This window comes from Marmota monax, unplaced genomic scaffold (assembly GCF_021218885.2).
Source record: "Marmota monax isolate L192 unplaced genomic scaffold, Marmota_monax_Labrador192_F-V1.1 WCK01_AAM20220418_F8-fsc01179, whole genome shotgun sequence".
Lineage (NCBI taxonomy): Eukaryota > Metazoa > Chordata > Mammalia > Rodentia > Sciuridae > Marmota > Marmota monax.
In genome coordinates, this window is record NW_026692309.1 from 11,340 (window position 1) to 36,831 (window position 25,492).

At 41.4% G+C, this 25,492-nt stretch overlaps 1 pseudogene; it reads right to left on the minus strand.

Moving 5' to 3' along the window:
* Positions 1-306: 306 nt before the first annotated feature.
* Positions 307-24,404, minus strand: LOC124090534 (GTPase IMAP family member 1-like; annotated as a pseudogene).
* Positions 24,405-25,492: the final 1,088 nt, after the last annotated feature.

A 25,492-nucleotide genomic window follows, 5' to 3' on the forward strand; every position in this document is an offset into this window, starting at 1 on the left:
CTGCGGCAATTAGGGAAATGCAAATTAAGACTATATCTCACCCCAGTTAGAATGGCTATAATTAAACACAAAAACAAAATAGCAAATGCTTGAGAGGATACGGAGAAAAAGGGACTCCTACTCTTTGGTGGGAATGTAAATCTGTGCAGCCCCTGTGAAGAACAGTGTGGAAGTTCCTCACAAAACTAAAACCAGAACTACCCCATGTCCAGTTCTCCCACTCTTGTGGGTATTTCCAAGGGAAATGAAAACAGCATGCAAAAGAGTTACTGCCTGCCCAGGGTCCTGTGATACCACTCACAGTAGCTAAGACATGGAATCAGCCTGATGCCCATAACAGGTGGGTGGATAAAGAAATGTGGCATATACACATACAAGGAAGCATTCGCTATGAAGAAAAATAAATTCTGCCATTTCAGCAAAATGGGAGGAACTGAGGTTATCCCATCCTGCAAACCAAGCCAGACCTCGCCTCTCCTCCGGGTGGGCTCCGTGCAGCGCCTGCGCCAGGCCATACACCTGGTTGGTGTAGTGTGCGCCCCCGCGCATGCGCACCAGGCCCTCGACCAGGTCCAGCAGCTGCTCCACCTGCACCTGGCGCTCTCTGCCTGTGGCACAATTGTTGAGGGCGCAGACTCAGCCCTCGCACTCGGCCACCAGATCCCGCAGGGCCCGGTTCTCCGTGCAGCGCACGTAGTCCTCCACAGAGTCGCCGGCCAGGTCCTCCTTGTGGGTGAAGACAAGGACGACTCGCGCCACCACGGCCTGGCCGAACAGCTCCTTCACCTTGCGCAGCGCCTGCTGGTCCTGGGCGGTGAAGCGGCCCAGCTGGGTGACCAGCAGCAGCGCGTGCGGCCCGGGCGCCGACAGCAGGTAGCAGCGCGCTCTCTGCAAGCACTTGGGGTCTGTGTTGTGCACGTCGGAGCCGAAGAGGTCGGGGGTGTCGATGACGTGCACGCGCCACCTGTCCCAGTGCCCTCAGGCCATGGTGCAGGCTCTGGTCGCCAACGTGGCTCCAAGCCTGGACAGGAAGTTCCTGTGGGGACCCGGTGTCGTCTTCTGAACCTGGAGGACCAAGGGTTAGAGTCCGGCATCAGTTTAACCAACTTCCACTGGGCAGCTCCTCTGCTTTCCAGCCAAGGGTCTTGCCAGTTCACCCCAGGCTGGAGACCCCTCTGGGACTTATGTGTATTTGGTTATGAGTGAGCCCAGTCTCCTCTTACCCTGAGCTGAACCACAGGATGCATTGCTGCGATCTGTTCTTACCATAGGGGTCTTCTTCATCTCTTGCCATCTTCCACCCTCTCAGATGTCCCTGAAAGTCCCAAACACGATTGGCTCATTCACGTGTTATACCTCTGAATAGCATAACCACCTATCTCATGCCAGGCAAAGTCCAAAGAGCTGGGGATGTCACAGTGACAAGACATGGCCCTTGCTCGTGAGGGTGGGAACATGCAGGTGTGTTCTTTGGGGAGGGGCAGGTGTCCAGAGAGGAGGCAGGTACATTTTGTGAGTTATAGTAAATTGTGCTAATACTTTTTGGAGAATAATAACAGAAGGGCCAGCACCTGGGTGGCTTAGACCCATGAGAATATTCAGTGGGTTTTTCTTTTCAGGGACTCAAATACAAACAGCCAAAGGCAAGTTTTCACATTTACTCTGTGTAATTTATACTAAGCCTCAGGTATTAATTTTCCCAGATAATAATCAAGGTCAATGGCATAAGTTCAGGGGATTCAGCAGCCAGAAGACACTTAGTTAAATCCTGAGGACTGGGAAGTTTACCAAGGGACTTACAGACCTACTTTAGGGTGGTTGGGCTGGAGAAGGAGCAAGAAGAAAATGGGAAGCCTTCTTTTGGAAACTGGAAGACAGTCACCTCCCAAGCCTACCTGCAGAATCAGCCTCTGCTGTCTTCCAGGCAAAGCCCTGCCTTGTCCAAACACATCTACCTGTGCTCTGTGGCTGGGGGGCCTGGGACGCTGTCCTCAACCACTAAGTGTGAAGCTTTTAAAGTAAAGGGATATGCCCAATTCTAGCATTATTTCATACAGTGGACACTCTGGTCATGTTTCCATGATCCCACAAGTCCCTGAGTGTAGTGTTCCTTTCCATTAAAACACTCAGGGTCCCTCCAGGTGTACTGGGCTGCACGAAATAACCACACAAGAGACAGAGGTACCTTTTTCTTTACAGTCCTGTGACTTCTCCTCTGACCTTAAGGGTTGGCAGAAAGAGCATGTGATGAACACTTTTATTGAGGAGAAGCCATCCAAATGAGGCAAGGGGTCAGGTTTCAAGGGGCTGAGTCTAGCTTCAAGATGTCTGCTGTCAGCAGGTTGACTGACATCTAGGAAGGCCACACCCAAAGGCAGAGCAAGAGAAGGGGATGCACAAAGGGCATTTGAATGGAACATTCTATCCCAAACAGGGCAAAGGGGTAGTATCACAAAGGAATATGTGAGTGTAGTTCAATCTATGGGGTGGCATGCCTATGTCTGAAAGCAGTAGGACCAGGGCAATGTCCATGTCACTACGAGATGTAGTGATGGTCAAAAGCCTCTCCACTCCTGGATGGAAGAGGCGAATCATCCAGAGTGGCTCCCCGCACCTGAGCACAAATGCATGGTCTCCCTTCAGTCTAGCTCTCCAGCCAATCCCTGCTCATTCAGCTACTCCACAAAGAGCCAACTTCAGGGCCTTTCTTGCCCCTTCTGTGCCCTCACTCCTATGACCAGCCATCCTCTCCCATGTTTCTTTCAGAGTTCCTATCTACATTTCCCCGTTGTTTCAAATTCTGCCGCCTTATGCCTGCCACCCTAGTTACTGCAGGGCATGTGTTCTGTCTCCTGGGCACCAACACAAAGGAGAGCAGAGAGAGAGGGCTGAACAGCTTGCCTTTGGCTGAGGATCTGTGAGAACGGGTTTGCTGTGTTCAACCCTGAGGTGTTCTGGGCTGCAGAAGCTCCCTGTAGACGAACACGGTATCTTTATTAATTTATTTTATGTGGTGCTGAGGATCGAATTCAGTGCCTCACACATAGGAGGCAGGGCTCTACCGCTGAGCTATAACCCTAATTTCTTGTTTTTAATAAGTCCCTAAGGGTCGATCCAACATGGCGACGGGCGCGGAGAGATCAAGTCTCTGACCTCTTCAACTGCGCGGGCATAGGGAGTCGTAAACTGTCTAAATGCTGCTTGCTCAGAATCACTAGGCAATGCTGAGCTGACGTGGATCTGGGGCGAAAGTCTGGACCTCTCAGAACACACACCGAACCCGGACTGGCTGCATTCAAGCTCCCGTTCGCCTGCTTCTTGCAGCCAAACTGCCGTGACTCAGCACTAACGACCCCGCTGAAATAACTGGTCGGCCCCTCTGAACTTACGGAGGTAAAAGCCAACCGAGCCTTCATAGGCAGTGGCCACAGGTTTGAAACGGGGCTTGGGAGAGACAGTCAGGACCCACCCGTTGCATTGGTCACCCGGCAAAGGGAACGAACTGTCACCATTTTCATGGGACACCACCATGGCAGAGACCTGACGTCACCATAACGCGGCGGAGGAGATAACTTCATTGAAACCAGCGGCGACAGGTGTGTAACCCCTTAGCCCTCCCTCTCCACACAGCGGGGAAACTTTAAGGGCCCCTCCCAGCTCTCCCGTGAGCGCGATAGCCAGAGCGAGGGAATCAGGAGTGGCGCGGGACTCGCGGCGCCGAACTCCTGGCTACCGCTCCCACCAGTGCTGACAACTGAGGGCTCTTGCACCAGCTACCGGGGGCGTGGCTACAGGAGGGCAAGCAAATTCGCTGGGGGATCTCAGCCCCAAGCTCTACAAACTTAGGGTCTGAGGGAAGGGCAAACAGGGACAGTGTTGCCCAGGCGTTCATGAAAACAGGGCTCCCAGGAGCAGCAGACCTGGCGTGTAGCCAGTATTGTGGTAAGCGTCACCGGTGAGCGGGGCCTGGCTTGAGGAAAAGTGGGGAAGTGACTAGACACAATTGAAGGCCTTAGGCACTCAGGATTGGAGACCCGCCCAGTCTGGGAGGAAGAGCTGCTGCACAGTGATTGGTTCCCACCTATTGAGAGGAGAAGCTTGGCCCAGTGGGCACAGCTCCACCTACTGGAAGAGAAGTTAATCAAACTCTAAGACTGCATTTATTAATTTTTTTTCTTTTCATTTTCATTTTTTTGTTGTTGTTTTTAAAAATTTTTTTCTAATTTTTTAAAATTTTTTTATTTTATTATTATTATTATTTTTTATTTTAATTTTCATTTTTATTATTATTAATTTTTTTTAATTTTTTTCTTTTTCTATTTGCTGTTTTTTTTCTTTTGTCTTTTCTTTTCAATTTTCTTATTCCCCCTTCCTTGAATTCTACCAGCTTACTCTCATTCTCTTTAGTGACCTCTTCCCTTCCCTTCTAATAATTTTCCTCCCAAGCATCAAATAAATTTATAAGAGTAAACAGTAACTCAGCAGTCAAACAGAACAAGAAGTAACATGAGCAGCATGAAAAAGCAAGGAAGAAAATGAGTACAAACAATGCAGGACAGCCTAAATATTCAGGAGGACCCAGAGGCATCAGAAAAATGGTCATATAAAGAACTCAAGGAATACCTTACACAGATGGAATGGAACCTTAAAGAGGATACGAGACAGCAAATTCAAACAGTGAAAGAACACATTGAAAATGAATTACATAAACAGATAAAAGAAGAAGTTAAGCATCTTTATCAGGAGATAGAGATAATAAAAAAAATCAAACAATAATTCTAGAAATGAAGGAAATTATAAACCAAATTAAAAACGCAAATGAGAGTATCACTAACAGAGTGGAGCAAGTAGAAGCCAGAACGTCAGATAATGAAGACAAAATATATCATCTTGAAAAGAGTCTAGCCAACTCAGAAAGAGTGGTAAAAAATCACAAGAAAAACATCCAAGAGATATGGGACAACATAAAAAACCAAACTTACGAGTCATCGGGATAGAAGAAGGTATAGAGATTCAAACCAAGGGAATGAGTAACCTGCTGAATGAAATAATTACAGAAAACTTTCCAGAAATAAAAAAGGAAACGGATATACAAATTGTAGATGCATACAGGACACCGAGCACACAAAATCACAGTAGACCAACGCCAAGACACATTGTTATGAAGATATCCAATATACAGAACAAAGATAAAATATTAAAAGCTACAAGAGAAAGGAGGCAGATTACATTCAGGGGTAAACCAATAAGGTTAACAACGGATTTTTCATCACAGACGCTGAAAGTGAGAAGATCCTGGAACAACGTATTTCAAACACTGAAAGACAATGGATGCCAACCAAGAATTCTGTATCTAGCAAAATTAAGCTTCAGGTACGACAACGAAATAAAAATCTTTCATGATAAACAAAAGCTAAAATAATTTGCAGCCAGAAAACCAGCATTGCAAAGCATCTTGAGCAAAACACTACACGAGGAAGAAATGAAAAACAATAACCAAAACCATCAGTGGGAAGTGCCTCGGTAAAGACAGAGGGTGGGGGGAAAGCTAATTATGGAGAAACAAACTAAATTTAAAAAAAAGATAAATAATCAAACATGGCTGGAAGTACAAACCATATATCAATAGTAACTCTAAATAGTAAACTCTAAATAGTAACTCTAAATAGTAACTCTAAATAGTAAACTCTCCAATAAAGCGACATAGGCTGGTAACATGGATTAAAAAAACAAATCCAACAATATGCTGCCTCCAGGAGACACATATGATTGGAAAAGACATACACAGGCTGAAGGTGAAAGGTTGGGAAAAAATATACCATGCACACTGTCCTTGTAAGCAAGCAGGGGTGGCCATCCTCATATGGAATAAAATCGACTTCAAGACTAAGTTAATCAAAAGGGATAAAGAAGGACACTATATACTGTTAAAAGGAACCATTCACCAATAAGACATAACAATTATCAATATTTATGCACCAAATAATGGTGCTGTGACGTTCATAAAACAAATTCTCCTCAAGTTCAAGAATCAAATAGACCACAACACAGTAATTATGGGTGACTTCAACACACCTCTCTCACCATTGGACAGATCCTCCAAAAAAAAGTTAAATAAAGAAACTATAGAACTCAATATCACAATAACCTAGACTTAACTGACATATATAGAATATACCAACCATCATCAAGTGGATATACTTTTTTCTCAGCAGCACATGGATCCTTCTCAAAAATAGACCATATATTATGCCATAGGGCAACCCTCAGTAAATATAAAGGGGTGGAGATAATACCATGCATTTTATCTGATCATAATGGAATGAAACTGGAAATCAATGATAAAAGAAGGAAGGAAAAATCCTACATCACATGGAAAATGAACAATATGTTACTGAATGATCAATGGGTTACAGAAGACATAAAGGAGGAAATCAAAAAATTCTTAGAGATAAATGAAAATACAGACACAACATATCGGAATCTATGGGACACAATGAGAGCAGTTTTAAGAGGGAAATTCATCGCCTGGAGGTCATTCCTCAAAAAAAGGAAAAACCAACAAATAAATGAGCTCACACTTCATCTCAAAGCCCTAGAAAAGGAAGAGCAAAACAACAGCAAATGTAGCAGAAGGCAAGAAATAATTAAAATCAGAACAGAAATCAACGAAATTGAAACAAAAGAAACTATTGAAAAAATTAACAAAACTAAAAGTTGGTTCTTCGAAAAAATAAATAAGATCGACAGACCCTTAGCCATGCTAATGAAGAGAAGAAGAGAGAGAACTCAAATTACTAACATACGGGATGAAAAAGGCAATATCACAACAGATGCTACAGAAATACAGAAGATAATTAGAAATTATTTTGAAAACCTATATTCCAATAAAATAGAAGATAGTGAAGACATCAATAAATTTCTTAAGTCATATGATTTGCCCAGACTGAGTCAGGAGGATACACACAATTTGAACAGACCAATATCAATGGGTGAAATAGAAGAAGCAATCAAAAGTCTACCAACCAAGAAAAGCCCAGGACCGGATGGGTATACAGCGGAGTTTTACAAAACCTTTAAAGAAGAATTAATACCAATACTTTTCAAGTTATTTCAGGAAATAGAAAAAGAGGGAGCTCTTCCAAATTCATTCTATGAGGCCAACATCACCCTGATTCCGAAACCAGACAAAGATACCTCAAAGAAAGAAAACTACAGACCAATATCTCTGATGAACCTAGATGCAAAAATCCTCAATAAAATTCTGGCGAATCGGATACAAAGGCACATCAAAAAAATTGTGCACCATGATCAAGTAGGATTCATCCCTGGGATGCAAGGATGGTTCAATATACGGAAATCAATAAATGTTATTCACCACATCAATAGACTTAAAGATAAGAACCATATGATCATCTCGATAGACACAGAAAAAGCATTCGACAAAGTACAGCATCACTTTATGCTCAAAACATTAGAAAAACTAGGGATAACTGGAACTTACCTCAACATTGTAAAAGCTATCTATGCTAAACCTCAGGCTAGCATCATTCTGAATGGAGAAAAATTGAAGGCATTCCCTCTAAAATCTGGAACAAGACAGGGATGCCCTCTATCACCACTTCTATTCAATATAGTTCTCGAAACACTGGCCAGAGCAATTAGACAGACGAAGTAAATTAAAGGCATAAAAATAGGAAAAGAAGAACTTAAATTATCACTATTTGCGGAAGACATGATTCTATACCTAGAAGACCCAAAAGGGTCTACAAAAAAACTACTAGAACTACTAAATGAATTCAGCAAAGTGGCAGGATATAAAATCAACACGCATAAATCAAAGGCATTTCTGTATATCAGCGACAAAACTTCTGAAATGGAAATGAGGAAAAACACTCCATTCACAATATCCTCAAAAAAAAAAATAAAATACTTGGGAATCAACCTAACAAAAGAAGTGAAAGATTTATATAATGAAAACTACAGAACCCTAAAAAGAGAAGTAGAAGAAGATCTTAGAAGATGGAAAAATATACCCTGTTCATGGATAGGCAGAACTAACATCATCAAAATGGCAATATTACCAAAAGTTCTCTATAGGTTTAATGCAATGCTAATCAAAATCCCAACGGCATTTCTTGTAGAAATAGATGAAGCAATCATGAAATTCATATGGAAAAATAAAAGACCCAGAATAGCAAAAGCAATTCTAAGCAGGAAGTGAGAATCAGGCGGTATAGCGATACCACATTTCAAACTATATTACAGAGCAATAGTAACAAAAACAGCATGGTACTGGTACCAAAACAGGCGGGTGGACCAATGGTACAGAATAGAGGACACAGAGACTAATCCACAAAGTTACAACTATCTTATATTTGATAAAGGAGCTAAAAGCATGCAATGGAGGAAGGATAGCATCTTCAACAAATGGTGCTGGGAAAACTGGAAATACATATGCAACAAAATGAAACTGAATCCCCTCCTCTCGCCATGCACAAAAGTTAACTCAAAATGGATCAAGGAGCTTGATATCAAATCAGAGACTCTGCGTCTGATAGAAGAAAAAGTTGGCTCCGATCTACATATTGTGGGGTCGGGCTCCAAATTCCTTAATAGGACACCCATAGCACAAGAGTTAATAACAAGAATCAACAAATGGGACTTACTTAAACTAAAAAGTTTTTTCTCAGCAAGAGAAACAATAAGAGAGGTAAATAGGGAGCCTACATCATGGGAACAAATTTTTACTCCTCACACTTCAGATAGAGCCCTAATATCCAGAGTATACAAATAACTCAAAAAATCAAACAATAAGATAACAAATAACCCAATCAACAAATGGGCCAAGGACCTGAACAGACACTTCTCAGAGGAGGACATACAATCAATCAACAAGTACATGAAAAAATGCTCACCATCTCTAGCAGTCAGAGAAATGCAAATCAAAACCACCCTAAGATACCATCTCACTCCAGTAAGATTGGCAGCCATTATGAAGTCAAACAACAACAAGTGCTGGCGAGGATGTGGGGAAAAGGGTACTCTTGTACATTGCTGGTGGGTCTGCAAATTGGTGCGGCCAATTTGGAAAGCAGTATGGAGATTCCTGGGAAAGCTGGGAATGGAACCACCATTTGACCCAGCTATTGCCCTTCTCGGACTATTCCCTGAAGACCTTAAAAGAGCGTACTACAGGGATACTGCCACATCAATGTTCATAGCAGCTCAATTCACAATAGCTAGACTGTGGAACCAACCTAGATGCCCTTCAATAGATGAATGGATAAAAAAAATGTGGCATTTATACACCATGGAGTATTACGCAGCACTAAAAAATGACAAAATCTTGGAATTTGCAGGGAAATGGATGGCACTAGAGCAGATTATGCTTAGTGAAGCTAGCCAATCCCTAAAAAAACAAATACCAATGTCTTCTTTGATATAAGGAGAACAACTAAGAACAGAGCAGGGAGGAAGAGCAGGAAGAAAAGATTAACATTAAACAGAAACATGATGTGGGAGGGAAAGGGAGAGAAAAGGGAAATTGCATGCAAATGGAGGGAGACCCTCATTGTTATACAAAATTACATATAAGAGGTTGTGAGGGGAATGGGAAAATAAACAAGGAGAGAAATGAATTATAGTAGATGGGGTAGTGGGAGAAGATGGGAGGGGAGGGGAGGGGGGATAGTAGAGGATAGGAAAGGTAGCAGAATACAACAGTTACTAACTAATAGGGCATTATGTAAAAATGTGGATGTGTAACCGATGTGATTCTGCAATCTGTATTTGGGTTAAAAATGGGAGTTCATAACCCACTTGAATCTAATGTATGAAATATGATGTGTCAAGAACTATGTAATGTTTTGAACAACCAATTAAAAAAAATAATAATAAGTCCCTAAATTCTTTGTTTTTAATAAGTCCCTCTTTCCCCTGGGGTATGTCAGATGCAGCCATCCATGGATCCGAGTTAGGGAATCGCTTGTCATAGTCCAGCCTCTTATTATGCAGATGAGGACATTCTGATGGATCATGTGAAGGGAAGAGTTTGAAGATTCAAGTTCAATACCTCAGATGCCTCCTGGGAGACCCCCACATCCACTGAGCCTAGGAGACTGGAGAAGCAGAGTTCGAAGCTCAGGTATGTACAGAATTCTCTTTCAGACTTGTTCAGAGGTTAGACTTGCTCATATGCCCTCAGAAATATCTTTCACCTTTGTGAATGTGCACTTGGGGACTGCTTCCCACCTTCTGTAGTGTATTAATAATTCTGGAAAACAGCTCTCTTACTCCTTTGGGGACTAGGGAAAGGGAAAGGAGCTAGTCCTAACCAGGAATGTGTGCATTCAGCTGGCAAAGACACCCGCTGCATCTTCCACACCAACTCCATTGGAAACTCAGAACATTCTTGAAGCCCTGGAAGCATAAGTCTCTTCCCTCTAATTCCTGGTCCCCTGCTTTGTAGAACAGAGGTGCTCATCAGCCAACTTCATTTGAACAGTGCCTCTGTAGCTCTTGCTGCAGCTCCATCTCCTCACAGCTCTTGCCAGTCTGTCCCCTTCCCTGGCTCAGGCTCACCTTTCCTGGGGACAGGCTCAGGAGTGGCCTCTGATGTGAGTTCAGGAGACACCTTCCCTCTGCCTCACAGAGGAGTCACCCAGACCTCAGAGCTGAGCTCAGGAAGCTCAGGGAAGGCCTGCTGATGACAACTTAAAGTGACAGAGACCCTCACCAGTGAGGCAGTGGGCAGGAGACGTTTCTATCACAGAATCCAACCTCTGCTTAGGACTAAGGTGTTGTTTCAGAAGGTTCCTATGATGGTGTCTTTTAGTCCCCAACAGAAGATGCACCTTAAGGGGAAGAACATTTTAGGTCTCTGAGGCCTGTCTTTATTTTTCTAGACTCTGACCATTAATGTTCTCTCTTGCCTTTTGCTTTTTAGGTCCTTTCCTATTAAAAGGTATCCCGAGTCCCCTTTCTCAGTACAGGAATCCCAAGAGAAATTCCTGGCTGAGCATCAGTGTGGACAGTACCACCACCTGCCAGGCACATCACATTAGGGTCCTTAGCATGTTAATTTTATCAGTCTTAAATTCTCTGATAATTCCAATATCTCTTTCATATCTAATTCTGATGCTTGCTGTCTCTTCAAATGTGCATGCATGTGGTGTGTGTGTGTGTGTGTGTGTGTGTGTGTGTGTTTTCCTTTTATTTTGGTACTGGGGATTGAACTCAGGGGTATTCTTCCATAGAGCTACATCCCCAGCCCTTTTTATTTTTTGAGACAGGGTCTCTCTAAGTTTTGAGGCTGGCCTTGAATTTTCGATCCTGGGATAGCTATATACAATTGTATGGAAGAAATAAATCTCACTTCTGCATCACTTCACACCAAAAGTTAATTTGAAATGGACTTTAAGATCAGCAAGATGGTGGAGTAAGAGGTCTCAGCCTTCATTTTCATCTCCTCCCCCAAAGAAGATCAAGTGAACAGCTATCTATGAACAAGGATAACTAGAAGAGATCAAGAATCCACTTAAGGAGCTATTGAAAAATAGTAGAAGGGGAAAATGCTGGTAATAGCCAGACAGTAAGAGAAGAAATAACAATTTCAGGAAAAAGGAGAATGGAGGAAAAATTAGCTTCCTCAGCCTTTCAGGGCAGAGCCTGAATGGTCAGTTTCAGTTTCACCCCACCCAGGACCCTAGGGAGACTGGCATACCTGGGGCATCTGGAGACACCTGGGAACAAAGAGTGACTGTCAGTATAGACACGTGGCAGGAACCACCATGGTCCCCAACAGCCTGCTGCACAGGACTCTTCTGTGCCAAGGACTGCAACAGCCTTGTGGCCCCCATATACTACCCACAGTTTCCCAGCAGGGGCCCTAGTTTCTCTCTTTCAATCTCCAGCTTCTCTAAACACCACCTGGAGTCACCTGCTGCTCCATGAGCTGAGTGCAGCCACTGAGCACATGCCCACAAGTCACCTCAGGCCTGCACCACAGGCTCTGGCACTTAGCGGGTCTGTGTGTTTGTGATCCATCTCTGCAGCTGCCAGCGCCAGTCCTCACCAGCAGGCTTGCCTCTGCAGATAGCCCGTGGAGCTGCACACAGGCTCGCTGCTTGTCTTGACTTCTGTAACTGTTCAGATGTCCACAGCTGACCTTGCCCCATGGTGCCCACTTCAACCACCGTGTTTGCACTTGTGTCTGGCCGGGTATGTGCACACTGCCAATCCCGACTCCTGGGGTGGCACACACACTCCCCTGGCCCCTGCTGCCATGCATTTACTTGCAGTTGGTCCTAACAATTCCTTTGCCCTTGGCCGTCACTACTGTCCTCATGCCTACAACCAATTCACAACCAAGCATGGATCCACGGCAGGTACTGGCTCCCCAGTGGCCCATCCTGTTCAGAGGCATTGCTGAGTGCCCTTTGCAGCCCCCTTGGTTCCTGCTACCAAGGACTACCCAGTTGACAATGTTGTAGAGCCCAGCTACATGAGCTCGTGAGAAGTCACATCCCCCCAGACTGAGTCCCCTGCACACATCCAGAACTGACCAGCCACACCTAGGCCTGATGACGCAGTATTCCAGCCTCTCCTCCCCCATGCCAGCACACATAAGGCATTTCCTTAATAACTCCAATCCATAGAACCCAAAGAGGTGAGTGCCTCTTCAAATGGGCAGACACCTGTGCAGGGCTTCCAGGGTCATGAAGAATCCAGAAAATAAGACACCACTAAAGGACCCAATCACCTTCCAGCAACTGATCCAAAGAGTTGGAGATCCATGAACTAACTGCCTGCTAAAAAATTCAAATTCCTTTAAAATATGTTCCTAAGGGGCTCAGAAAGTTAGGAGAGAATACAGATAAACAATTTACCCAAACCAGGAAAGCAATGCAAGAAGAAAATGAAAAGCTCAACAAAGAGAAAACAAGCAAACAAAAGTTCAAATCTGAAATTGAAAATACACTGAAAGTATTAAAACAAATGCAACGGATTTGCTTCAACGTAGACTAGATTGAGCAGGAAAAAGGAACTAGGCCTGGTGGTGCACACCGTCATCCCAGGTCCCAGGAGCCCAAGGCAGGAGGATCATGAGTTTGAGGCCAGCCTGGTGCAACTCGGTGCAACTCCACCTCAAAAAAGTCGAACAGAACAAAAAGAAAAATCAAAACAGAAGAAAGAATAACAAACTGGAAGACAGAACATTTAAAATTGTGCAGTCCATGGAGAAAAAAGAAAAATAATGAAAAGGCATGAAGAAAGACTCTGGGATGTGTGGAACCTCATCAGGAGAGCTCACATTTGCATTATAGCATTACAGGAGTTTTAAGGCAAGGGAGAGGGAGGGAGGGAGGGAGGAAGAGGAGGAGGAGGAGGAGGAGGAGGAGGAGGAGGAGGAGAAAAACACATGAAGTTCATTTAAAGAAATAATGACTAAGAATTCCTGAAATACGGGGAAAGATATGAACATCTAAGTACCTGAAGCTCACAGGTCTTAGGTCAGAATCAACTCAAGGATTTTACCCATGCCAGAGGTAGTGGCTCACACATCTGCAATCCCAGTGACTCAGGAGCTAAGAGGATCCCAAGTTCAGGGCCAGCCTCAGGACTTAGTGAGACCCTGTCTCAAAATAAAAAATGAAAGAACTGAGGATGTAGCTCAGTGGTAATAGCACCCCTGGGTTCATCCTCTTACAATAAGAAAACACAAAAGCCAACACACAAGAAAATAAAACCGAAGACAAAGAGAATTTTGAAATCAGGAGGAGAAAAAGGAGTCTCACGTACATGGAGATGCCAATAAGGCTGTCAGTGATCACCTCTCAACAGACTCCTTGCAGGCTGGAGGGGTGCGCTGATGTAATCAAAGTGCTGAAAGAAGAAGATGCCAACCAAGAATATTTCCCCCAGAAAAGCTGACCTTCAAAAATTAAGGAGGACAGGGAGGAGGGGAAGGGGGAAGGGGAGAAAAAGACTTTCCCAGACAAACAATAGGTGAGGGAATTCATCACCACCAGAGCTGCCTATGAAAAAAGCTATTTGGAATTCTTCAGTGTGAAATGAAAGGACATTATTTAGTGACATGAAAACATAAGGAAGTATTAATTTCATGGGTAAAGGTAAATATATGGTCATGTTCATGATATTCTAATTCTATAGTGTAATGGTGGTGTGGAAGCCATTTGCATCTTTGGTATGAAGGTTAGAAGAGGAAAGAATTAAAATAAGTATGGCAACAGAAACTCAGGAGAACACAATATCAAATTATATAAATTGTGATATAAAAAATGAAATGTGGGGAAAGGGCTTGAATAAACATGGATTTTTTTCCATTTTATTTATTTATTTATTTGTTTCAATTTATACTAGTTAGGTATAATGACAGCAGAATGCATTTTGATTCATTGTACACAAATGGAGCACAACTTTTCATTTCTTTGCTTGTACATGATGTAGCATCACACCATATGTGCAGTCATACATGTACCTGGGGTAATAATGTTCATCTCATTCCACCATCTTTCCCGCCCTCATGTCCCTTCCTCTCCCCACTGTCCCCTTTGACTAAAGTTCCTCCATTCTTCCCATCACCCCACCGCACCCCCACCATTATGGATCTGCATCCAGTTTTCAGAGAAAATATTTGGACTTTGGGTTTTTGAGACTGGCTTACTTTGCTTAGCATGATATTCCAAATCCATCCATTTACCTGCAAATGCCATAATTTTATTCTCTTTTAATGCTGAGTAATATTCCATTGTGTATATATGCAATCCCAGTGACTCAGGAGCTAAGAGGATCCCATTCATCTATTGAAGGGAATCTATGTTGCTCCAACAGTTTAGCTCTTGTGAATTGAGCTGCTACAATCATTGAAGTGACTGTGTCACTATAGTATGCTGTTCTTTTAAAATTATTTAAAATTATTTTTTAGTTGCAGATGAACAAAATACCTTTATTTTATTTATTTATTTTTATGTGGTGCTGAGGCTCAAACCCAGCCTCACAGATGCTAGGGGAGTGGTGTACCACTGAGCCACAACCCCAGCCCCTAGTATGCTGTTTTTAAGTTCATAAAAGTGTGTTCTTTTATGCCATTAAAGTGGAGTTGTTATCAGCTTAAATAGACTGTAAGAAGTGTAGTATTGGGCCCACCGGCGTGGTAGACAGACCACCCCAACTGGAGGAGGGGCCCAGCCGCCTGCCCGTGCGGTCACCTGACGGAGCTCTGGACAAACATAAGGTTTCCCCAACACCCCCCACCTCATCAAACACCTTATGAGAAGATGGAACTCATCTTGGAAAATCCCACCAACCCTTAAAACCCACCAATTGGTGGGCGTGGCTGCCAGCTCGGTTCTGCAACGGATCAGGCACCTGGTTTACATCTCAGAATAAGAGTAGAGAGGCCACAGGTGGAAGCTCAAGTCCTCTCACACTGACTACCACCACCACCCTGAACCCAGAGACTCAAGCTAGGAATAGGCAATGCCACCAACTGGAAGAAAAGAAAACAGAGTTCTGAGAGACATTTTTTTTCTTTCTTTTTTTCTCTTCTCTCTCTCTTTTCATCCATTCATCCAGTCTCCTCTACCCTTCCCCCTCTGGTCCTCTCAACCTCAACATATGTGAAACCAAGAATTGTGCATGAAAAAGGTCTTTAACAACTGAATCACCAGAATAATATAATATAGAGGAATTGCATATGCTCCACCTCCCTCCCCCCTTTTTATTTCTTTTCTTTTTTCTTGTATTTTCTTTTTCCTGCTCTCTTTTTTCTCTTTCTTTCCTTGTTATTTGTTTTTCTCCTTCTTACTCCCTCTATCCCACTTGCAACCCCTAAATTTTACTATTTATAAGTAGGGTAATCTTATAAACACAGATAGGAATTTGAATCTATACATTCTTCCATAAATTACCCATCTATTGGTTAGAGCTTTCCAAAGATACTAAGTTAGATTAACCCCATACCCTCACTCATTTCCCCCTAAACATAACATCTTACACCTGAAATTCAGTTTTCTTCAAGCTACCAGAAACGGTATGCCTTTCAGGAAACTAATGACTATATTTGTAAACGATAATCGAAACCAACATTTGTAGACATAGAGTCTAGCTATAAATGTAGTAATAAGGAAGACGTGTGCTTAGATGATGTACTATTGATATTGAGAACTGTTAACATTGTCTTTCTCCACAAAAGGGAGACTTTGCAACTATACAAGAGCAATATAAATATATAGGGGGAAAATCAATAACACAACAGTTTCACAAAGCAGAAAGAAACATGAGCAGTATGAAAAGACAAGGAAAGAAAGGACCACAAGCAATGCAGGTCAACTCAACTTTATAAGAGGTAATATCTGCAGCAGATGGAATGTCAGATAAAGAATTCAGGATATACATGCTTCAGATGATCTGGAGTCTCAAGGAAGACATTAGACAGCAAAATCAGACAATGAAAGATCACTTTGAAAATGAATTACATAAACAAATCCAAGAAGCAAAAGATCAATTATACGGGGAGATAGAGGTTATAAAAAACAAAGAGAAATCCTAGAAATGCAGGAAGCAATAAACCAAATTAAAAACTCAATTGAGAGTACTACCAGCAGAGTAGAACACTTAGAAGATAGAACATCAGACAATGAAGACAAAGTATTTCAACTTGAAAAGAACATAGACAGCTCAGCGAGACTGTTAAGAAACCATGAGCAGAACATCCAAGAAATATGGGATAACATTAAGAGACCAAACTTAAGAGTCATTGGGATACAGGAAGGTACAGAGCTCCAAACCAAAGGAATGAGCAATCTGTTCAATGAAATAATATGAGAAAACTTCCCAGACTTGAAGAATGTGCAAAATCATAAGAGATCCACACCAAGACACATTATAATGAAGATGCCCAACATACAGAATAAGTAGAGAATTTAAAAACTACAAGAGAAAAGAAGCAGATTACATTTAGGGGTAAACCAATCAGGATAACAGCTGATCTTTCAAAACAGACTCTGAAAGCTAGAAGATCCTGGAACAACGTATTTCAAACGCTGAAAGAAAATGGGTTCCAACCAAGAATCGTGTATCCAGCAAAATTAAGCTTCAGGATGGAAGATGAAATTAAAACCTTCCACGATAAACAAAAGTTAAAAGAATTTGCAGCTAGAAAACCAGCTCTTCAAAACATCCTTGGCAAAACAATTACAGGAAGAGGAAATGGAATATAACAATGAAAACCAACAGCGGGAGGTAGTAGAGTAAAGGGAAAAAATAATCAAAGAGGAAAAACAAATCATGTTAAGTAACATAAATAAACAAATATGGCTGGAAGTACAAACCATATCTCAATAGTAACCCTAAATGTTAATGGCTTAAACTCACCAATCAAGAGACACAGGCTAGTAGAATGGATCAAAAAAAAAAAAGATCCAACAATATGCTGCCTACAGGAGATGCATTTGATAGGAAAAGACATATATAGACTGAAGGTGAAAGGTTGGGAAAAATCATATCACTCATATGGACTTCGGAAACAAGCAGGAGTGTCCATACTCTTATCAAATAAAATAGACTTCAAGCCAAAGTTAATCAAAAGGGATAAAGAAGGACACTATATACTGCTCAAGGGAACCATACACCAACAAGACATAACAATCATAAATATATATGCCCCAAACAATGGTGCAGCTATGTTCATCAAACAAACTCTTCTCAAGTTCAAGAGTCAAATAGACCACAATACAATAATTATGGGAGACTTCAACACACCTCTCTCACCACTGGACAGATCTTCCAAACAAAAGTTGAATAAAGAAACTATAGAACTCAATAATACAATTAATAACCTAGACTTAATTGACATATATAGAATATACCACCCAACATCAAGCAGCTACACTTTTTTCTCAGCAGCACATGGATCCTTCTCAAAATAGACCATATATTATGTCACAGGACAACTCTTCAAAATTATAAGGGAGTAAAAATACTACCATGCATCCTATTTGATCATAATGGAATTTAACTGGAAATCAACGATAAAAGAAGGAAGGAAAAGTCCTGCATCATTTGGAGAATGAACAATAGGTTACTGAATGATCAATGGGTTACCGAAGACATCAAGGAGGAAATTAAAAAATTCTTAGAGATAAATGAAAACACAGACACAACATATCGGAATCCATGGGACACAATGAAAGCAGTTCTAAGAGGAAAATTCATTGCTTGGAGTTCATTCCTTAAAAAAAAGAAAAAACCAACAAATAAATGATCTCACACTTATCTCAAAACCCTAGAAAAAGAAGAGCAAAACAACAGCAAAAGTAGTAGAAGGCAAGAAATAATTAAAATCAGAGCTGAAATCAATGAAATTGAAACAAAAGAAACAATTAAAAAAATTGACAAAACTAAAAGTTGGTTCTTTGAAAAAATAAATAAGATCGACAGACCCTTAGCCATGCTAATGAAGAGAAGAAGAGAGAGAACTCAAATTACTAGCATATGGGATGAAAAAGGCAATATCACAACAGACACTACAGAAATACAGAAGATAATTAGAAATTATTTTGAATCCTTATACTCCAATAAAATAGAAGATAGTGAAGGCATTGATAAATTTCTTAAGTCATATGATCTGCCCAGATTGAGTCAGGAGGATATACACAACCAAAACAGACCAATATCAATTGAGGAAATAGAAGAAGTCATCAAAAGACTACCAACTAAGAAAAGCCCAGGACCGGATGGGTATACAGCAGAGTTTTACAAAACCTTTAAAGAAGAACTAATACCAATACTTTTCAAGCTGTTTCAGGAAATAGAAAAAAAAAGGGAGAACTTCCAAATTCATTCTACGAGGCCAACATCACCCTGATTCCTAAACCAGACAAAGACACTTCAAAGAAAGAAAACTACAGACCAATATCTCTAATAAACATAGATGCAAAAATCATCAATAAAATTATGGCAAATCGGATACAGAAACATATTAAAAAGATTGTACATCATGATCAAGTAGGATTCATCCCTGGGATGCAAGACTGGTTCAATATATGGAAATCAATAAATGTTATTCACCACATCAATAAACTTAAAGATAAGAACCATATGATCATCTCGATAGATGCAGAAAAAGCATTCGACAAAGTACAGCATCTCTTTATGTTCAAAACACTAGAAAAACTAGGGATAACAGGAACATACCTCAACATTGTAAAAGCTATCTATGCTAAGCCTCAGGCTAGCATCATTCTGAATGGAGAAAAATTGAAGGCATTCCCTCTAAAATCCAGAACAAGACAGGGATGCACTCTCTCACCACTTCTGTTCAACATAGTTCTCGAAACACTGGCCAGAGCAATTAGACAGATGAAAGAAATTAAAGGCATAAAAATAGGAAACGAAGAACTTAAATTATCACCATTTGCGGACGACATGATTCTATACCTAGCAGACCCAAAAGGGCCTACAAAGAAATTACTAGAGCTACTAAATGAATTCAGCAAAGTGGCAGGATATAAAATCAACACACATAAATCAAAGGCATTCCTGTATATCAGCGACAAATCTTCTGAAATGGAAATGAGGACAACCACCCCATTCACAATATCCTCAAAAAAACCAAAACACTTGGGAATCAACCTAACAAAAGAGGTGAAAGATTTATACAATGAAAACTACAGAACCCTAAAGAGATAAATAGAAGAAGATCTTAGAAGATGGAAAAATATACCCTGTTCATGGATAGGCAGAACTAACATCATCAAAATGGCGATATTACCAAAAGTTCTCTATAGGTTTAATGCAATGCCAATCAAAATCCCAATGGCATTTCTTGTTGAAATATATAAAGCAATCATGAAATTAATATAGAATAATAAAAGACCCAGAATAGCAAAAGCAATTCTAAGCAGGAAGTGTGAATCAGGTGGTATAGCGATACCAGATTTCAAACTATACTACAGAGCAATAGTAACAAAAACAGCATGGTACTGGTACCAAAACAGGTGGGTGGACCAATGGTACAGAATAGAGGACACAGAGACCAATCCACAAAATTACAACCAACTTATATTTCATAAAGGGGCTAAAAGCATGCAATGGAGGAAGGATAGCATCTTCAACAAATGGTGCTGGGAAAACTGGAAATACATATGCAACAAAATGAAACTGAATCCCTTTCTCTCACCATACACAAAATTTAACTCAAAATGGATCAAGGAGCTTGATATCAAAACAGAGACTCTGCGTCTGATAGAAGAAAAAGTTGGCTCCGATCTACATATTGTGGGGTCGGGCTCCAAATTCCTTAATAGGACACCCATAGCACAAGAGTTAATAACAAGAATCAACAAATGGGACTTACTTAAACTAAAAAGTTTTTTCTCAGCATGAGAAACAATAAGAGAGGTAAATAGGGAGCCTACATCCTGGGAACAAATTTTTACCCCTCACACTTCAGATAGAGCCCTAATATCCAGAGTATACAAAGAACTCAAAAAATTAGACAATAAGAAGACAAATAACCCAATCAACAAATGGGCCAAGGACCTGAACAGACACTTCTCAGAGGAGGACATACAGTCAATCAACAAGTACATGAAAAAATGCTCACCATCTCTAGCAGTCAGAGAAATGCAAATCAAAACCACCCTAAGATACCATCTCACTCCAGTAAGATTGGCAGCCATTATGAAGACAAACAACAAGTGCTGGCGAGGATGTGAGGAAAAGGGTACATTTGTACATTGTTGGTGGGACTGCAAATTGGTGCGGCCAATTTGGAAAGCAGTATGGAGATTCCTGGGAAAGCTGGGAATGGAACCACCATTTGACCCAGCTATTCCCTTTCTTGGACTATTCCCTAAAGACCTTAAGAGAGCATACTATAGGGATACTGCCACATCGATGTTCATAGCAGCACAATTCACAATATCTAGACTGTGGAACCAACCTAGATGCCCTTCAATAGAAGAATGGATAAAAAAAATGTGGCATTTATACACAATGGAGTATTATTACTCTGCACTAAAAAATGACAAAATCATGGAATTTGCAGGGAAATGGATGGCATTAGAGCAGATTATGCTAAGTGAAGCTAGCCAATCCCTAAAAAACAAATGCCAAATGTCTTCTTTGATATAAGGAGAACAACTAAGAACAGAGTAGGGACGAAGAGCATGAGAAGAAGATTAACATTAAACAGGGATGAGAGGTGGGAGGGAAAGGGAGAGAGAAGGGAAATTGCATGGAAATGGAAGGAGACCCTCATTGTTATACAAAATTACATATAAGAGGAAGTGAGGGGAAAGGGAAAAAAACAAGGGGGAGAAATGAATTACAGTAGATGGGGTAGAGAGAGAAGATGGGAGGGTAGGGGAGGGGAGGGAGGATAGTAGAGGATAGGAAAGATAGCAGAATACAACAGTCACTAGTATGGCAATATGTAAAAACGTGGATGTGTAACCGATGTGATTCTGCAATCTGTATACAGGGTAAAAATGGGAGTTCATAACCCACTTGAATCAAATGTATGAAATATGATATGTCAAGAACTATGTAATGTTTTGAACAACTAATAATAAAAATTTTCAAAAATAAAAATAAAAAATAAACATTAAAAAAAAGAAGTGTATTATTGGGCTGAGCTGTAGCTCAGTGGAAGAGCGCTTGCTTAGCATGCGTGAGACACTGGGTTTCATCCTCAGCACTGTTAGGTGCAGGACATGCTGAATAAGTTGTCTGAAGGTCATGCCAAACAAAGTTAGCTGCAGGATGACCTGGCTTCTCAAACCCTCTGTCTGGTTCTTTATCACCTCTTTGCTTCAAGCCCAAACGCCCAAGCCCCCACCCCCTCAAGGCTAAGCGCTTCGCCCCCCTGCTCAAGGCTGAACACTCAACCCACCGCTCAAGGCCGAACACTTAACCCCTTGTGTGCCAACAAGGCAGCTTGCAAACCCAGAGACCCTGTTAGATTTAGGCAGCACTGCAGAAGGGCTGTAAAAGCCTTCCCCAGCCCCCCCCCCACTTCTCTTTCTCTCTTTTCTCCTCTGTTGCACTGCTGCAATAAAGACCTCTTGGTTGCTCCGAGTGTTGTGGTCACTTTCCTTTCAAGCACCACATAAAAATTAACAAATAAAATAAAGGCATTCTGTCCAATACAGCTATAAGAAAATTTAATAAAAGAGCTATAGTATAACTACAAGAACCTCCACGCAACAGAGCAGAGTCCTTGTCTTGTTCCTGATCTTAAGGGAAAAACTTGGTCTTTCCCCCATTAAATATGGTCTCAGGGTCAGGCATTCACGGAGATCCTTTCCCAGGTGGTGAAAGCTCTGTTCACAGGAAGATATGACCCTGCGTGATTCCCCTCCTTTGCTGTGTTGATGTGGTGCCTTGGTTCATTGGTGTGGATGTTAAACCACCCTGGCTTTCCTGGGAGGAAGCCCACACTGTCATTGTACACTCCTTTCCATGTATTGCTTGCTTTGCTTTGCTGGTATGTGATGAGGATATTGTGCGTCATGAGAGATGTTGCTAGGCAATGTCCTCCTCTTGTAATATTTTTGTGACTTGGTATCAGGATAATGCTGTATCAGAATGACCTGGGATGTATTCCTCCTATATTATTGTTTTGGATGAATTTGTGAGGAAATAGTATTAATTCTTATTCTTATTAAATATTTGGTGAAATACATTAATAAAGGCATCTCCATCTATGTTGTCCCTTGTAGGCAGTGTTTAAACTACTAATTCAATCTCTTTATGTGCTGTATGTCTGTTCAGACTTTCTATTTGTCCTTGAGTCAGTTTTAGTAATTTGTCATTTGTCCATTTTGTCTAAATTATCTAATTGTGGGGGCATAAAGTTGTTCATAGTATTTCCTTATAATTGTTTTATTCTGTAAGATCACTAGTAATGTCCTTTATTCCTAACATTAGAAATTTGAGTTTAAGCCTATGTTTATATTTTGTCAAACTAGCTAAAGATCTGTCAATGTTTTAAAAGAAGCAACATTTACTTTTGTTTATTTTCTCTGCTGCTTTCTATTTTCTGCTTCATTATTTCTGCTCTAAACTTTACTCTATCCTTCTTTCTGATTGCTTTTGGCTTACTTTTTTCTTATTTTATCACTCTGTTAAATGTGGAATGTTAAGTTGTTGGTTTGAGATCTGTCGTCTTTATTTAATAAAAACACTTCCAGGTATAAGTTTTCCTCTAAGTATTGCTTTTTCCTTATCAATTTGGCTGCATTATTTCTTCACTTCCATTTGTGTTGATTTTATTTTGATTTCGTCTTTGACTCATGGGTTCTTCAAAGTAAGCTGTTTACTATCCACCTATTGGTGAATTTCACTTTTTCTCCTATTGGTTTCTAATTTCACTTCATTCTGAACATAAATGGCATTATTTCAACTTTATGTATTGATTGAGGCTTATCTTGGGGCCTCACTTATGCTCTGTTTGGTGTGTTTGCTTGGAAGGACCGTATTTGGTTCCTGGGTAGTGTTCTGAAGATGTCTGTTAGGTCCCATTGCTTACAATGTTGGTCACGTCTTCGATTTCCTGACGACCTCCTTCTAGTCACTCTAGGCATTAGGAAAGTAGGGTATTGAACTCTACAACTGTAATTATTGAATTGTGTATTTCCCCTTGACTTCTGTTAATTTTTGCTTTGTGTATTTTGGGGGCTCATATATGTTTGTACCAGTTATTTCTTCAAATTGTGACTTTTTCTTTTGTCAGTTCAAATCCACCACTGAAGGTCTCTAGTACATTTTTATTTCAATTAATGTATTTTTGGATTCCAGAAAAATAATTTCCCACTTTATTAATGTTCTCTATTAGATGAGACGTCACTATTGTAGCTTTCTTTATTTCTTTAAGTGTGGTTCTCTTCAGCTTTTGGAACATACTTATGGCAGCTGTCCAACATCTGGACCTTCTCCCAGGTAGCCTGTGTTGCTGACTTCCTTTCCCAGTGTACGAGCCACACTTTCCTGTTTCTTTGCATATGTTATAGTTTTTAATGGAAACTGGACATTTTAGGTGATGGAGTGTAGCCCTATTAAAGGATATGAATTCTCCTTCTGCTTTTCTCGGGTTGTTTTATTGTTGTTAATTGTTTACCTAAAAACCCGGCTACACTCTTTTCACGAAGCCCTTCCCTGTGGCGTGAAGCCTCTGATCCTGCCCCTCGCAGGTGCAGCCTGGTACATGCCCATGGTCACTCTGGGAGGACGGCAGCTGTAGCAGTGCTCTCTTGTGCCACCTCTTTCCCTGCTCTTTTGGTTACCTGCCTGCCTCTGTTGCCCTTGCGTCCATCTGCGAGGCCCTCTGGCTGCCAGTTGATGGCCCTCATGTTCTTGACAGCGTCCTGGGGCATGATTGTGCCGCAGTCTGATCTCACTCAATTTCTTCCCCTTTGCAGGGGCAGCTTTTGAAGCTGGTCTTTCAGGCGTTCTCTGACCCTAGGAGGACTCTTCTTACTTGTCTTTCTTCTAGTTCTCTCTGGTAAAATTGCTGGCCTATACTTTCTCTTTTGGCACTCACAGGGTTATTGGATTTCTTTAAATTAGTTATTATCAAAATCTTCATTTTTTTTAAAAAAAACAACATTGGCTTGAAATTTTTCATATTCTGTGTCCTCTGAGGAGTTGTTTGGGTTTCTCTGTTATTATGGGCTGCCTTTCTCCCTGTGAAATTTCTGAGCCCCAGCTCCAAGCCCCGGACAGGCAATGTCAGCCTCTGCTCCTCTTGGCTTGTGTAGACCTTGACCCTCTGGGGGCTGGGAGCCCAGATCTGGGTAGTTGGGACTCAGTGTGCTTGGCCTGCTCTGACTGGAAGAGCAGTGCCCTGGATGCGTCCACGGGAGGTTAATCTCCACCACACATAGAGGAAGAGAAATGTTGCTATACTGACCCAGCAGGAGGCTTGCACCCCTGATTGGTAGCTGAGGGGAGAGGGAGTCCCAATGTATTGGACACACTTGCCCAGAGTGGATCTTCCTTAAAGTGGAGTTGGGAGTAGGTTGAGGAGGGAGAAATGGCTCCAATGTCACAGAATCTCATTGTTCTTACTAAGATGTCATAGGTTTTCTTTGCCAAATGCACTAAGACAATTTTTAGAGACTTAAAATTAAAAACAAATCATCACCAGTTATGGTCCCGCCTGGTAACACCTCTGCAGGGTTGCTCCCACTGCAGTGTGGGAACGGAAACCCTGTCGGTTACTTTAGATCAAACTTTGGCCAAATAGCTAGCTTCCTTCTTTCTTCCTGCTGAATGTATGGATTTTATGGAGATTTATTTAGCCTTTCTTCTTGTGACTTTTTGTGTTAGAATGAAGAATTGCCTAACGGGGATGGAGTTATCATCTGCCACTCTCTGCCCCACTGCTATCTTGATCTAGAAGTCCTTGGTCTTTTACTAGAACAAATATGTTACACCAACAGAGGATAAGAGAAATGCTGCT